Below are 15,746 nucleotides of genomic sequence, written 5' to 3'. Positions count from 1 at the left end.
AACTACAGTGTGTAGAAATGAACGCCTTTTTACATGTTGGACACTTGTAATAGTGTCTGTCAAATGAGCCACACCATTGTCTCCACAGCTATAATACAGAACACACACACAGCTCTGCAAACATCGTGAAACAGCGGAAATGACTATTTTAAGCTGGCCTTCTAGCGGCAGGGTATTAAGCGTGACGCTGAAAGTGTCCCTTTCACTGCCACATGGCAAAGGGTTAACCCTTTCACTACCACACTACAGACGGTTAACCGTCTGTAGTGTGGTAGTGAAGGGGTTAACCTTCTGTAGTGAAAGGGTTAAAGGGTGACCAAACGTCCTCTTTTGCCCGGACATGTCCTCTTTCCACGCCCTGTCCGGGGCGTCCGGGGGGGGGGGTTTATAAATTCATGGAAATGTCCGGGGTTTCATTGTTTTTCAGTTTCAGTTTCACGGCCCTTTGCGAGCATCTGAAGGCTCGGGACTGCATTTTTCGCCGAACATATAAATTACAGAATTAAAGCGATATCCGTTGCCGTTCGAATGCCATCTGAATCGCCAAAATCCGTGCCTCGGTTCTCGAGTTACATGCCGATATGTCAGGCGTGCAACTTTTTACATGGCGCGCCAGATTATCACCCCGACTCTCGGAGAAGCATGCAGCTGCAGAGCCGCAGAGCCAGCGGCGCTCTCAGGGCCGCGCGCTGACGGCCGTGCTGTGTTCAAGTATAAAAAAAAGGCTGCTTTTCTGGGTGCATGTTTCCAAGCATATGTTAAAACAATAAAGGCATCTTTGAGTAAACTTTGAGTAGAGATTCAAGATTCAAGAGGTTTATTAATCACATACAGTACAGTACACAAGACATAGTGAAATGAAGGTGGCCATGCCCGCTTCGATTGTGCAAAGTATCATTAAGTATCTCGAGGCTGGGGCCAGCATTTCCTCTTTTTCAGAAATCAAAATATGGTCACCCTAGTTAAACAGGTCAGTCCAAAACATTACAACCAGATACCTCTCACAGCATTGTGTTCATATTCACATTACAATGTGTTATTTCACAAAGTGGGCCTAAAAGAAACCTTAGCAAGACATATCAGAAATACTAAACCCCTCCAAGCTTATTTCTTTTTTGAACGTGCTCAAATCTTAAAAATGGTGATCATGTTATGAGTAGCCACTCCATACCGGAGCTCTGTAAGCATTATCTCTTTCTCTCTGTGGTTGTACTTGGCACGAGAAAGACTGCCTGCAGCCTGTATGATGGTCTGTGGATTTGTGTGGATGTGGGGGGTTCTGTGTGTATGTGTATTTAAACCCCAGGCCATGATGGTGTGTGTGTGTGTTCATCTGTGTATGTGAATGTTTGAGTTCTTGTATGAGTTTGTGGTTGTGTGTGTGCGTGCGTTCGTGCACGTGTGTGTATGTGTGCATGTGTTTGTGTCCATGTGTGTGTGTTTGTGTACATAAGTGTGTGTGTTTGTGTGTGTCCATGTGTGTATGTGTGTCCATGTGTTTGTGTCCATGTGTTTGTGTGCATGTCCATGTGTGTGTGTGTGTGTGTGTGTATGTGTGTGTGTGTGTGTGTGTGTGTGTGTGTGTGTGTGTGTGTGTGTGTGTGTGTGTGTGTGTGTGTGTGTGTGTGTGTGTGTGTGTGTGTGTGTGTGTGTGTTGGATAAAGGAAGAGTGTAGGTGGAAGCAGCAGACATACCTGTCAGTTCCACAGCTGGTTCTCTGGCTGCAGGGCTCTGGCCTGTGTGCTCAGTGACACTCAGCATCATAGCACCATAGCATAGGGCCTGGGGTCCACACACACACACACACACACACAAACAGGCACTGGCACACACACGTGCACACACACACACCTTGGCTGGCCGTGTTCACCTGTAAGGGCAGGAGACCAGTGAGACAAGCCACCTGGGCACGTCATGAGATCTTGTCAAAGATTTTTTTTCTTGCCTTTAATCTTTGGCTGAACGGAGGTGTGAACAACATCACAGACCAGATTGCCTGGCAGTGGACTGACTGACCATCCTTTTGTAAATGAAGGTGGTGGGAGGCGGTGTGGGGGAGGAAGGGTGAGAGAATGACGAGAGAGAGAAAGAGAAACATGGGAAAAAGGCACGTAGGATGATGGGTTTGGTTTGGTTGTTCACAATTTCTCTGAGAGCATGGCTCCAAGTTCACTTGTCTCCCCACATCATTCGACTCGGCTGCTTGAATGGGACTACAATGTCCATTCCTGCCCCCGTTATAGATGATAGAAGTTGATGTGTAGGCCTACTATTAGCTGAATTGTCTCTCTCTCTCTATATACTTGAGAGATGGTGCTCCCAGTCCCCGGTCTCATATATAGGGACTCTCTTCACAGTGTGTACCCAAGCGGGGTGGACTCTTTGTGGGGAGAGAGTGCCTCGGGCAGTGCCCCTCCCCTTCCACACACATCTCCATCTCCTCCAAAACGGAAGGAATGGCAGCGTCTATAGGGGATTATGAGGACGCAGGCCTGTTCTAGTAATGACATGTACAGTTCACATGTAACAAACACACCCAGTTGTCACGGATGGTGTTACAAAAAAAATTTAACAATGCAATGAAAATAGTATTATGACTCCATTAAGTTTTAAGACGTCATGAAATGTATATGAAAAAAAATAAAAAGAAACTAGCCAATAGTGACATATTTACCCATAGTGCTACAGTATATCAAGTGATAGGAATCATAACTATATAGGAGGCCGGAGGCGAAATGAGCAACAGAAAACAAGTGTTTACTTTTTTATTATTAATACAATTAAAAAAACATCACGTATTCTGCAGGCAGAGAAATAACTAACCAGAGTCAATTATAAAAATAAACTAAACGTGTTGACATGAGACACGACACTGTGTTTTGACTTCTGCTGTCAAGGGAGGTTCCTCTGCTCCCGCCTCCTGTCTAAAGTTACACACAAAATCACTACGCCTCACTGATTCGGCCCTCTGTGCGTGTGTGCGAGTCTTTCTGTCTGCATACTGCCTGTGCGCTCGCCCCGCTCGGCGATCAACTTCTGCTAAATACTAATTACTGAATACTTAGTGCGGATGCCCTTTCTATTGAGTCCCTTTAGTATAAACATTCATTATGGCTCTTCTCCTCCTTTGTAGCGCCATCATCATTATTCCACTGCATCCCCCGAGGAAGGAGAGAGAGAGAGAGAGGGAGAGAGAGAGAGAGATGCGAGGCCGGGGCCCGGTCCAGGCTGGGGGGGGGGGGGGCTCAGCGGAGCCAGAGCGACAGAGGACCTGGGAATGCACACAAGTGATATTTGTGCGCTGAGATCAAAAAGCGTTTTTACCTTTAGATGTTTCCCTGATATGAATATTCAGTGGCCTTATTGAAATCTAATTTGGGTCTCCCTGTCTCAGGGGGTCTTTTCATCAGTGCCTGTTGCCCGAGGCCACTGCTGACTGACAGCCAAACTTTAGTGAAGAGAGAGCAGGGAGGATCTGGTGGTGGTGGTGTTGGAGATGTGAGCGGTAGGGAGGGCTGGAACAGACAGTGGAGGGGTGCAGGGATGGATGGAGGGAGGGGTATTTAACCTCCTTGTGTGCATGCACAAACAGAATGCTGCCATTGATTAGTACCCACCTCAGAAAAACAATGGAGGATATAAATCTAACGATCTTTCATCCATTCTGTATTTTACCCATGTGTGAATATTGATCTGTCCCTGTAATCTTAATATAGAGTACAGTCGACATGGGTTTGTTGTCATTTGTCATTAATTATAGGTAAATCATATGACGTTACCACAGTGAAATCTCTTATTTATTTTATTGAGAAACAACTACAATAACTACTGATTCCTATCTTGAAGATGATGTTGCTTGTTTACACACAGTACATGTAATAATTCTGCAAAAATATGTTTTTTTGTTTTGTTTTCATAGAAAACTTTACTCCTGCCATTTAGTTTTCCAGTCATCCTCACAAACAAACAAATTGAATCGTATAAACACGTACCAACTGTTGGAGTTACAAAGGACAGACTTTCTTTGTGTTTACACATAGTTTCAGATCAGAGTATATGTCACGCTTCACTGCCAAAGGCAACGCACCATATTGCTTCCTAAAATTAGATTCCTTAAAACATTTGCTCAAATGGGTTTGTCTCTATTTCCCAATAAGGACGTGTGTATGTGTGTGTACCCTGCATGCATTCATTGGGCAAAATGAGAAAAGGCTTCTCTCCTCTCGCTCTCCTCTGGCTGCAGGGGAGTGTGTCTCGCTGGAGTGGGTTTGTGAGACTTTGTTGTTCTGGCTCCATTTATACATTCATACAGCCGTGAATAAAATAGCTGAAACCAATGCACTGCTTGTTTCCTAGTGTAGCTTCAACATGAAGCGTACATGTATACAGCCTATGGAATATGCTATATATATATATATATATATATATATATATTAGTGTACAGTAATATATATATGAATGTACAGTAATATATATGTACACATACAACACACACTGTACTCACATGTAGAAGTTGTTACTGCAGTGTTATTAGTTATTATCAATTCCATAAATGCTGCATAGAAAGTAATATATTATATTTTAATGTAATGACAGATCTTAAACTCCTCTAGTTAAAGGGTTGGGATGGGGGGGGGGTTCAGTGGTAATAAATTAAGAGAGGAGAGAAGGTACAGATGTGGTTGAAAAGGGAGACACAGGGCACGCACGCACGCAAACACACACACACACACACACACACACACACACCTCATCTGGCCAGTGGGCTGAGCAGGGTTCAGGTGTGGATTCTGTCCCGCAGGGTTCCATTAAAATGATGCCCCTCTCAATGCCGGCTCCATGTGCTCTTTAGGTCTAACAGAGGCCATATGTCTAGCAGGAGGCAAACAGCTGATGGGGTTTAATTGACAGAAATCAACATATTTGGCAGTGTGTGAGTGTGTGTGTGTTTGGGCATCAGGGAATCCCTTCGAGGGGTCAATTACATATCAGAAAAAAGCTTTAGAAGAGAGAGGCAGACAGAAAGAAAGAGAGGCAACAGAGAGAGAGAGAGAGAGAGAGAGAGAGAGAGAGAGAGAGAGAGAGAGAGAGAGAGAGATGTAGATTCTTAGTTGGAGTTGAACCACAGACCATGGCTTGGCGTTGCATAATGGAATCCATCGCATCATCAGCGTGTGCATATGAATACTTCACCTTGGGGTTCCAAAGACGCCGCTGTGTTCAGAGTGTAAAACTCTCATCTCTTTTCACAGAGAAGTAGAGACGCCGTCACGACACTGACTGCAGTCAAATCACACAAATCAGTTCCGTCAGGGGGCTGGTTTAGGCGCAGGAGGGAACCTCAAACAGCTGACAGTATATGAGGCTCTTAACTCAGTCAATCAGCCACCAGATTGGCACCAATTGGCACCAGTTGTTGTTTTTTGGGGGAGGGGGCATTGTAATATTCTGATAGAGCCAAACCAAAATAAAGTGTTGTGCTTGTATGCAGAACGTCCCTTGTGTTATGTTTTCCTAAATACATTTCCCGTTTTCAATCTTACCAACTAGGATAATGTTTAAAATGAGATGTGAATCACAAGGGACAGCCAACAGGCTAACAGGCGCAACGCAATTAGCACATAAAGACCGTCAATGAGTCCTCAATACAAGGGCTCTCGAAGGAACATTATACTTATAAAGACTCCTGATCTATTACTACAAACGTGATTAATCCTCCCCACACAATGGCCAGTCTTAAACTGGGCCTTTATGTCATTAGTTAGCCCTATAAGGCGGTCCTTCCTTCATCCAATGTTCTACTAATTAGCATTCGGATCAGGGAGCAGGGATGGGGAGACGGCCCCTGCACCACCGAGGAAGGACATGGGATGAGACGGCGACACAGTGAAATGTCATTAACTTGATGTTAATTACTAATTAATGGGGCTATTTCATTTACATGTATCTCTGGCTCTCTCTGATGGAGCCTGACTGGGTGACTCTCCTGGCCTGCGCCAGCCTACAAGATGGGGGAGGGTCATCCTCTCTCTCCACTACTCTCTCCCTGTAAAATGTTTTATCCCTGCTAATTAAATAGCGGCCACTCGTCATGATTGTTATCTCCCGAGTAGTCTACTTCTCACCACTGTTTGCTGTCGTGAATACTGTTAATAAGTGATCTCTTTTAACAGTATGACATGTTTTCATACCGCATCTCAAACACCCACTGCTCATTTCGATAGGATCCGTTAGTTTTAGCCACTTGTGTGACCCCTCCCTTTCTTCCCGTTGCCACGGCGGCAGTCACACAAGCCGCCCGTCTCCATGGCAACGTGAGCCGTCCCGTCCCACGAGAGGGACATTGGGTTGGGTTGACTGGCGTCTGGCCGTTTTGCACGTGGGCAGTGCCAGCTAGCCAACATGGCACACAGCTTCCTGCCATATGGTGCCACCACATACAGTACATCCTGCTGGTCTGGGCTAAGGATCTGGGCCTGAAGGGAGCCACTGGTGTGAACGGGACAGACCTGCATCAGAACCCATTCAACAGCTGATCCATACTCACACACACACACCCCGTCTGGCAGTGGAAGCAAATCATTCTCAGTCTCACGGTAGAAAAACCAAACTTTGCCTCTTCCTTGCCTGCACCTTTGTATAGTGATGATTTAGGATTGTAATAAAATCCTATCTCCACAGTATATACACGTACTTAAACTGAAATGCTACCAGGTTTTGGAGGTCAGGAAAGGTTGACATTACTGGAATACACATTCTATATCTAATATCACATTGTGTGTTGCTACAGTACTAGAGGTTTAAGGCTCAGCAGTTACTTGGTCCCTCCTTCATTATCTGCACTGTACTGCCTCTCTGTGGTCCTACAGAGAAAATACACTCACAGAGCCCAGTCTGTGGGTGACTTTGATCTTGAAAGAGATGAGGACAGGTGGCTGGGTGGCGTAGCGTAGATTGCGCTCATCACCAATGCAAGAGACTCCGGTCTCGACTCCCCGAGTCAGCATTGCCTGCGGCTTGGGCCAGTCGTCATACTAACACAATTGGCAGAGGTAGCGGGTGGAAAGTCGATGGGTGGGGATTGGACGTTGTGGACAGCGACTCCTACAGGTCGGTTGGGTGACGCCTGTACAGCAGAGACAGGAAGTATCGGGGGCAGCGTGAGCCTCCCACGCGTTACTCATCACCACTGAGAGTCAGCGCTGTCTGGTGAAAAGATGCGACAGGCTGCCTCCTCGTGTACCGGAGGGGACACGTGATACAAGGCTTCTATCCTCACTACAGCCGACCAGTGGGAGGCATAGTCTAGCAACGTTCAAGACAGGGGAGGGGAGAATTGAAGGGGAGAATTGGCGATATGAAATTGGGATGGGAGAAAAAATAGAAAATAAGGAGAAAAAGTGGATAAAAAAAAAGAAAGAGATAAGGACAGCTCAAGAGTTTTAGAAACTGTTAGGCGGCACCAGGGTTGGACTGGGACCAACAAAAATCGGCCCTGGCATTTTTGGCCCAGACCGGCCCACCACAATTGGTCGGACACCACCCACCAGTACACCATCCTTGCGGTCCCCTTAAATATGCGTACCTATGGCGTAGCGGAGATTGCGCTCGTCACCAATGCAAGAGGCTGCGGTCTCGACTCCCGGAGTCAGCATTGCTTGAGGCTTGGGCTGATCGCTATACTAAACCGTTTGGCTGGGTTAGGGGGAGGGCAAGTCATGGGTGGGAATCTGGCGTTTGCTCAGCGGAGGCAGGACTTGATGAAGGCAGCGTGACCTCCCACGCGTTACACTTCACCAATGAGAGTCCTCGCTGCCAGGTGAAAAAAGAGTCACTGGCTGTCGCTGCACGTGTCGGAAGAATCGTGCGGATGACTTCAGGGTTCCCTTGTACCGACCAGTAGGAGAACATGCGCACAACAACCAGGTAGGGGAGGGGGGAATTGGCACAACGACTAAATTGGGACGGGGAGAAAACAGAGAAAAATCGGAGAAAGAGAGGATTAAAAAAATAATAATAATAATATGTGTACCTACTGTACTATTCCCACAAACCACTACAAAGCTGGGTAGTAAGTGCCATGGACAAGTGTACCAGTGCAAGTGGACTCACTCGCTCTTGGCTGAATCTTGTTTTGGGTGGTGATGTAAAAACACCTGCATCATAGCAGGCTCAGGACGGGCAAAGTAGTCTACAGCCTGTTCCTCCCTGTCTCTCTCCTCCACAACCTGGCTTGACGTGATAAGGAAAGAGAGAGATGATTACAATTAACTGGTACATTCAGGTCCAGAATTGTTGGAATTCCCTGACAAAGATGTGCAAAAAGCTGTACAATTTAAACAATACCATACTGGTAATGAGCAAATAGTTGTTTATTCAATTAATGCATGGAGCTGTTCCATCTTATTTCATTTGATACTAACTACTCAGTTCATACAGATTTCAAGTATTCAAATATCAATGATGAATATTGCATAAGGTTTACACAGTTAATATATCACCTTTTTGTTTTATATTCATGTTCAGAGAGGAGTAATAGTTAGATCTTTGTATGTGATTAATATGGCAATTAAATCAATGGTGTGCTTGTTTGTTTGGAGAGTTTGACCTACAGTTAATGTGCCTACCACGTGAAGGTGCATGCTCAATGGACAGCACAAAAACAATTTGTGTAGGTGGAGACTAGAGCTACCACAGATAGTAATACATTATAACAGTAAGTAATCCACACCATATATATATCCTAATAGTTACCTTACCATACCATACTTAAATATAACACTTTTAAAACCCTTTGTTTATCTTTAGATCACACATTTAAAAATAACTAAATGATATAATCTTAGAAATTAAGTAAACACTGTAATCTGTGTTGCATGTACCTGACAAACTGAACTGTTTGTATTACAGTCATATTCCAACTTAACTGAATGCACATGTGTGTGGACTACTGTACTATTACAGGTATTGAAATAAACAATGCAACTTCCTTATACAAAAATTGTTTAATAAAAAAAAAAAAAAAAAAGTATGAATAATTAAATATCGATATTGCGGGAAATGAGTATTGAAACCGTTTTAAATATTCAGAATCGATATGTATCGAAAAATCGATATGTTTGACAACACTAGTCTGCCCACCGGGAAAATGCATGCCAGATTACCAGTCCAGCACTGGGCGCGTGAAGATTTTCCCTAAGCGGGTTGTACTTTCCGCATTCGGTTTGCGCAATCTAATTGGCCACTGACGTTTCTGGTCATGTGACATGTGCGCCAATCGTGTAACGCCTAGTTCTGCGCCTATTTCCGGCTCTAACAGCAGCAAACTACCTAACGCCTAGTTTATCACTGGTTAAGCTTAGGCGACTCTTTCGAAGTTGGTTAAGGTTAGAGTTTGGAATCAGGGCTGGTGTTCTATCGCCATGCTCTAAGACAAACTCTAACCTTAACCAACTTCGAAAGAGTGCCTAAGCTTAACCGGTGGCAGAACTAGGCGTCACACGATTGGCGCACATGTCACATGACCAGAAACGTCAGTGGCCAATCAGATCGCGCAAACCGAACGCGGAAGTACAACCCGCTTAGGGAAAATATTCACGCACCCTGCGTGGCACCACACAGCTTTCTGAAGTGGTCAATGGCAGGACTCAGGCGTGAAAGGCGTGGCCGGCAGCAGGTCAGCAGGGTGTTGGTGTCGCTTTCCTGTGGAAAATAACATTTGAGCCATATCACTCCTGTTTGTCTTGCTTTTGTTTCCATGGGGAAATTATATGAAGCATCGATACATTCACAGGGGCGGGACTTCCATAATAAGGGAATATGTCACCAAAGAGGCTGGATATAGGAAACATTTATAAATAAAAAGATCTAGTCAAACTCCATCTAATGAACATTCAACCACAAAGCTGTATGAGGGCTGTCAAAATTGCCCAAAGATTACATTTGAATATTCCTTCTAAAAAACACATAGGTTCGAACCATTCAAATATCTATTGTTGCACATTATGTCCACAAGAGGGCAAACGAATACAACGGGAGACATAACTAGTAGGCTATAGGTCTCTCGGAGCAAGATGAAATTAATGAAAGTTCAAAGTAAATAGAACGGACATTTATACACAGCAGCGAGCCTCCAAAAAAGGCTTGATAAACATCAAACAATATATTTTCCTTGACATGAAACATCCGTATGATGCTTCTGTCAATTAATTATTCAATATCTGTTCAGTAAGCCTACAGTATAGCCTATACTTGTTTCATGTTTTGTTTAAATTAAATTAAGGCACACAATTCCTAGAAATGTGACTAAACAAAGTAGTTTTGCCTTGAGGGATGATTTACAATAAAGTGCTATAAAAAACACAAAAGTTAGGGTGCTTAAATTCTTGACGGTATAACCCTCAAACAGCCCTATGAATCCATTCTTACCCTTCCTGTAGCCACTCACCATGGCTCAAACTCCACTGATTAGGCTATAATAATGTATTAAAAAATAAATAAATAAAAAGATCTAGTCAAACTCCATCTAATGAACATTCAACCACAAAGCTGTTCATTGAAACCCTCCCAGTCCCGATGTGCTCTTACACTCCATCAGGCGTGACTGGCATGAAGGATGCAGGATGTAGAGATATCAATAAACCAAACTCTGAGCATCATGGTCAACATTTTTGGTGCAATTCCTCTCCCATTACAGAAATTTGCCACAAAATGACTAAATACATAGATTCTACAGATCTCACATTGGTCTACATTGGTGACATCTTCTTGTACAATGAAGCTAAACGTCCTCATTCAAACTGAGTTAGCGAGGAGCTGGAAATTACAAATACATTACCATGACCCTCTCTATTCAGCCTATACCTAAAACTCTATTTTGTTAGATCCAGCACTGAATGTATCTTGCGATTATCAATTTGCGATGATGACAATAACTATTAGCCGTCAGCTATTTCCTGGTTGATTCCGGACATGATGTCACACGAATGCCAGGCTGCTCAGTTTCGTTTTAATTAGTGTGAATGTATACTTGTATCCAGTGCTTTTGTATATGCAAACTTCCTAAGAAAGGTGACCTGAAAAGCTGACAACTGGCAAGGCATAACACTTCTGTCCGTCCCTAGTAGTCTTTTGCAGAATCCTTCTTAAGAGATTTGATAGTGCCATAGATGTCAAGCTAACAGGCAGGATTTCGCAAAGGTCGAGGTTGTATCGATCAGATCTTTACCTTACGCAACATCATCGAACAGTGTATTGAGTGGAACGCCCCCTTGTATATTAACTTTATCGATTTTAAGAAGGCATTTGACAGTATTCATAGCGAGAGCCTATGGAAGATCCTAAGGGCATATGGAATACCTTCCAAAATGGTCAACATCATTGGAAAATTCTATGAACACTTTGAATGCAGTGTCATCCTTGATAACACCTTGACAGAGTCATTTCCCATTAAATCTGGAGTAAGACAAGGCTGCGTCCTCTCCCCTATTCTGTTTCCGATTACCATCGACTGGGTTATGCGTCAAACTACATCAGACCGTCCCCGTGGAATCCAATGGACCCTGTTCTCCTTTATGGAAGACCTTGATTTTGCAGACGATCTGGCAGTCATGTCATCCACTCGTAGCCACCTCCAGGAGAAGTCTGACCGGCTAAGCAATTATGCAAAGTGAACTGGTCTCTACATCAACCAGAAAAAGACCGAGGTGATGTGCATCAATGCCCCAACAGCACCTCCAATAACCATCAATGGAGGCGTTGGAATGTGTAGAAGACTTTACATACCTCGGAAGCCGCATAAGCAGTGAAAGTGGAACGCAAAAAGACATCAAGACGCGTCTCAACAAAGCAAGAGGTGCTTTCAGCCAATTTCGCAACATCTGGAAGTCTAAACAATATAGCCTTAAAACCAAACTCAGGTTCTACAACAGCAATGTTAAGTCTGTCCTGCTATATGGCTCTGAGTGCTGGAGAGTAACAAAACAGGATATGAGAAAGGTTGACGTCTTCCACAATAGCTGCTTACGTAGGATCTGCAACATCTTTTGGCCAAATAGAATCTCGAATGAGGAACTTTATAAGAAGACAGGCAGCTTGCATATGTCCCTTGAGATAAGGAGACGGAGGTTAAGATGGCTCTGCCATGTATTGAGGATGCCCAATGAAAGGTTACCCAAAGTTGCCTCGAGATGGACCCCAGTTGGGAAGAGAAAGAGGGGTAGACCAAAAAACACCTGGCGAAGGACAGTGATGATGGAGCTGAAGGAGATGGGTCTTTCCTGGGACGAAGCGCAGGCCAAAGCACGAGACAGAATTCAGTGGCAGTGTATGATTGCGGCCTTATGCCCCAACCGGGACGAAGAGGATAAGTAAGTAAGTAAGTGCTTTTGTAAGGTGCACGTAAAGGGCGCGGTGATATCCCATGAATATATATAGCTTTCACGTCTCTCCTGTCCGTCATGCAGCGCGTTCAGACACGCGCAAGAACTTAAGTCGAGGGGGAGACCGCCGGGACTTTACATTTTTTTTCTTCTTTAAATCACACAATTCGAATATCAATTTTTACAATCTATTTTTTTTACTTAAATTTGTATTAACATTTATAGACAAACAACACTTAGACAATACTTACAATGACATCAATTACATAATACATTAACATGGGCCCCTTGAATTCGGCTGCGTTCAGCCTCGCAGAGCCCCATGAGAGGGACCCCCCTGTAAGATCCTGATCAAACTGGCCAGTATCACGTCTTCATCTGTTTTGGCTCTCCATCCAATTCCTCTGCGTTGTGTCATTTTAATGGTCCTGACGTCTACGACACTGGCTGATAAGATCCTATCTCCCCCGTTAGTGCAATCCATAAACCATAATAATTCTCCACCTCCGTAAGAATCCGACACTTCGACAGCGTGAAATACCTTACACGGAAAAGCGTGGTTTTATTTGATAAACAGAAACCTCAGCTCAGATGTTAACAGATGTTATTGTCCTTGAAGAGTCTATTCTAATGATCTTTCGGTGTGTTCGTCTATCGTCCTTTTGTTATTCAGTCCAATAGTGATCAGGCCTGTTCGTTAGCCAAGACCATCCTCGTGGTAGCCGAAGCTAACGATGATGTGGCATCCTTCCTCCCCACCCCCCCCCCCTCTCAATGAGAGGAGAGAGTGTCTGTGTGATCTCAGTCCTACTCGCTCTTGGTCAGATTCGAGTCTGCCTTACACCCGGAAACACCGTTCGACTCATAGATCCTCGCCGTAGCAACGATAGCCCACCCCTTTCTGGTTGTCATGTGCCGCGTTGTCATGTGCCGCGTTGTCATGACAACTGCTAACCTTTCACACATTAAAATGCAGTTTCTACCGTTTCATTAAAATAAACCGCTCTCCCTCGCTCTGGGAGACACTTGCTCTTATCTCAGATGTTCTTACAAGGAATGTCAACAAACATTCTCTCGCTGGCAGCGTGGTGCTCTGCTAAGCCAAACACATTTCTGCCCTCTCTGACCTGGCACCGTTAGATGCTACCATCTTCCCCCAATCTATACATCACATACATTGAAAAAGCACCCCAAATCTCTCACCCCCCTCCCGCCATCCACCTCTAGAAACAGGGTTCCCCCACATCCCAGGTCCGTCCCACGCGGGGCCGAGCACTCAACGACACGGGTCCCTTGAATTTAATTGGGCCAGGCTCAGTAGAGGAGCGAGGGGTGGTACTCCCCCCCCCCCCCCCCCCACTGAGCCAAGCCTGCTACCTCCCATGTCACCAAGCACCCCATCCCACGCACGTCCCCACAACATACAAGACCCCACTCTCCCGGGCCAAACCGCGGAAAGGATGCCGCCCCCCCTGAGTTAAGCCCGCAGAACTCCCCCATATCCCAGGCCGTATTTTCTCGAAAATAGTGAGAGAGAAAATAAAGATATGATGTCAACGTATCTTTGCTTTCCAACTCTTCTCCTACCATCACATCACTTCAAGTGTGGGGATCTACCGAGGCACTTCCTTGTGGTGAAAGCGAGAAGGAGGCGAGTGGGTGGCCCCACCCCTGCTTATATGGGTAAGCTGATAGGGGTGTGGTCAGACAAATATTGGGATTAAAGGTACATTGTGGTCTTTATTCAGTGCGTGTGCACGTGTGCGAGGACAGTGCAGAGAGTGACGCCGAGCGAGAGCTATACGATACAGAACCCCTAACTGCTCCTGATCAGCAGGTTGGCACCTTGCATGGTTGCCTCCGCCGTCGGTGTGTGAATGTGTGAGTGAATGGGTGAATATGAGGAACAACATTTTTTAAAGCGCTTTGGATAAAAGCACTATATAAATGCACCATTTAACGTCTCACTCCATTCATTTAGTAGATTCCCAGGTCTGCTTATTTCCCGAGAGCTGGTGACAGAAGTAGCTAGTAGGGAGTTCCACGTCTCGTTCCTCCAAGTCTGATGTACCGGTAACTTCATTAACTTCCATTTTGTCACGTCTCAATAAGGAAGGTATACAGGGTGAACAGCTCTAGGCAATCACACAGAAGAAATGATGGAATAACTTGCCACAGTTGATAAAATATATTTTATTTAAATTTCAATAAAATATGCTTACAAATACAACATATATTTGAAGCAATACTGCATTTATGTGATCAGTTATAATTTTCTTTTATCATACATATCTTACATCTTTATCAAAAACATTTCAGAAAGCTTTCAGGAACCTACATAGTAATGCAGGTTGGTGAGCAGACATGATCACACATCATGTACAGGTTTTACATACTGTAGCACGGCAAATAGCAGGTGACAGGATGATGACAAGCAATAAAGGCATTTCCAAACAATGCACGGCTGCTAAGGCAGTTCAAACATGTGAGTAATGTGGGGTGCTTGGCTGAATAGGGTTGGGCATCGAGAACCGGTTCCAAAATTCTGATTCCAAAGGAATCATTGATTTTAATTTTCTATTAAACAAGTGTCACAGAAAAGTCACAGTTGTGAGTGGTGAAAACATTCTCAGACGTTGAAGCACCGACATTTAGATAGGCAAACATAAAATGGCAACCAATGTAAAAAAATAAAAATCAACCAACGAACAAGATTCCTGTACCGGATCTCCTCTCTGTTGAAGTCTCTAACAGGAGCACTCATTCAAGGGTACTACGACTATGCTTGCACCTCATGGTACCAAAGCACCTCAAAGGCCCTAAAAACAAGGCTACAAACATCACAAAACAAACTGGTCAGACTACTGCTTGGCCTTACTCCTAAAACCCACCTTACCCCTACCCATTTTGACAACCTAGGATGGCTTAGAGTAGACGACAGAGTACAGCAACATGCAATGGGCCTGGTCTACAAGATACACTACACCACTAAGATATACTTCCCAAAGGTCAGTGAGTTCCACGACCACAACACCAGAGGGAGTTCCACAAATCATGTTCAACCCAGATTCGGCTCAAACAAGGGACTAAACACGTTTCGCAATTATGCCACAATAATGTGGAACGCCCTACCCACAGCCGTAAAATAATGTGAATCCCTACCCTCCTTCAAAACTGCTCTCAAAGAGCACCTACGGGTGGCTGCAATTAGAAACTGGCTTTTAATAAGGTATGAGCAGGTTAAACACCTTTTTTTGTTGGTAAATCTATTCCATCATTTCCGACCTACAAACAACTCTTATATGTTGTGTAGACGTTCGTGTATGTTTTTTCTTTATGTTTATTTAGGATCCCCATTAGCTTTTG

Source organism: Notolepis coatsorum (genome assembly GCF_963971535.1).
Source record: "Notolepis coatsorum genome assembly, chromosome: 17".
In the NCBI taxonomy this organism is placed as follows: domain Eukaryota; kingdom Metazoa; phylum Chordata; class Actinopteri; order Aulopiformes; family Paralepididae; genus Notolepis; species Notolepis coatsorum.
Note: the sequence above shows the minus strand (reverse complement) of the source record.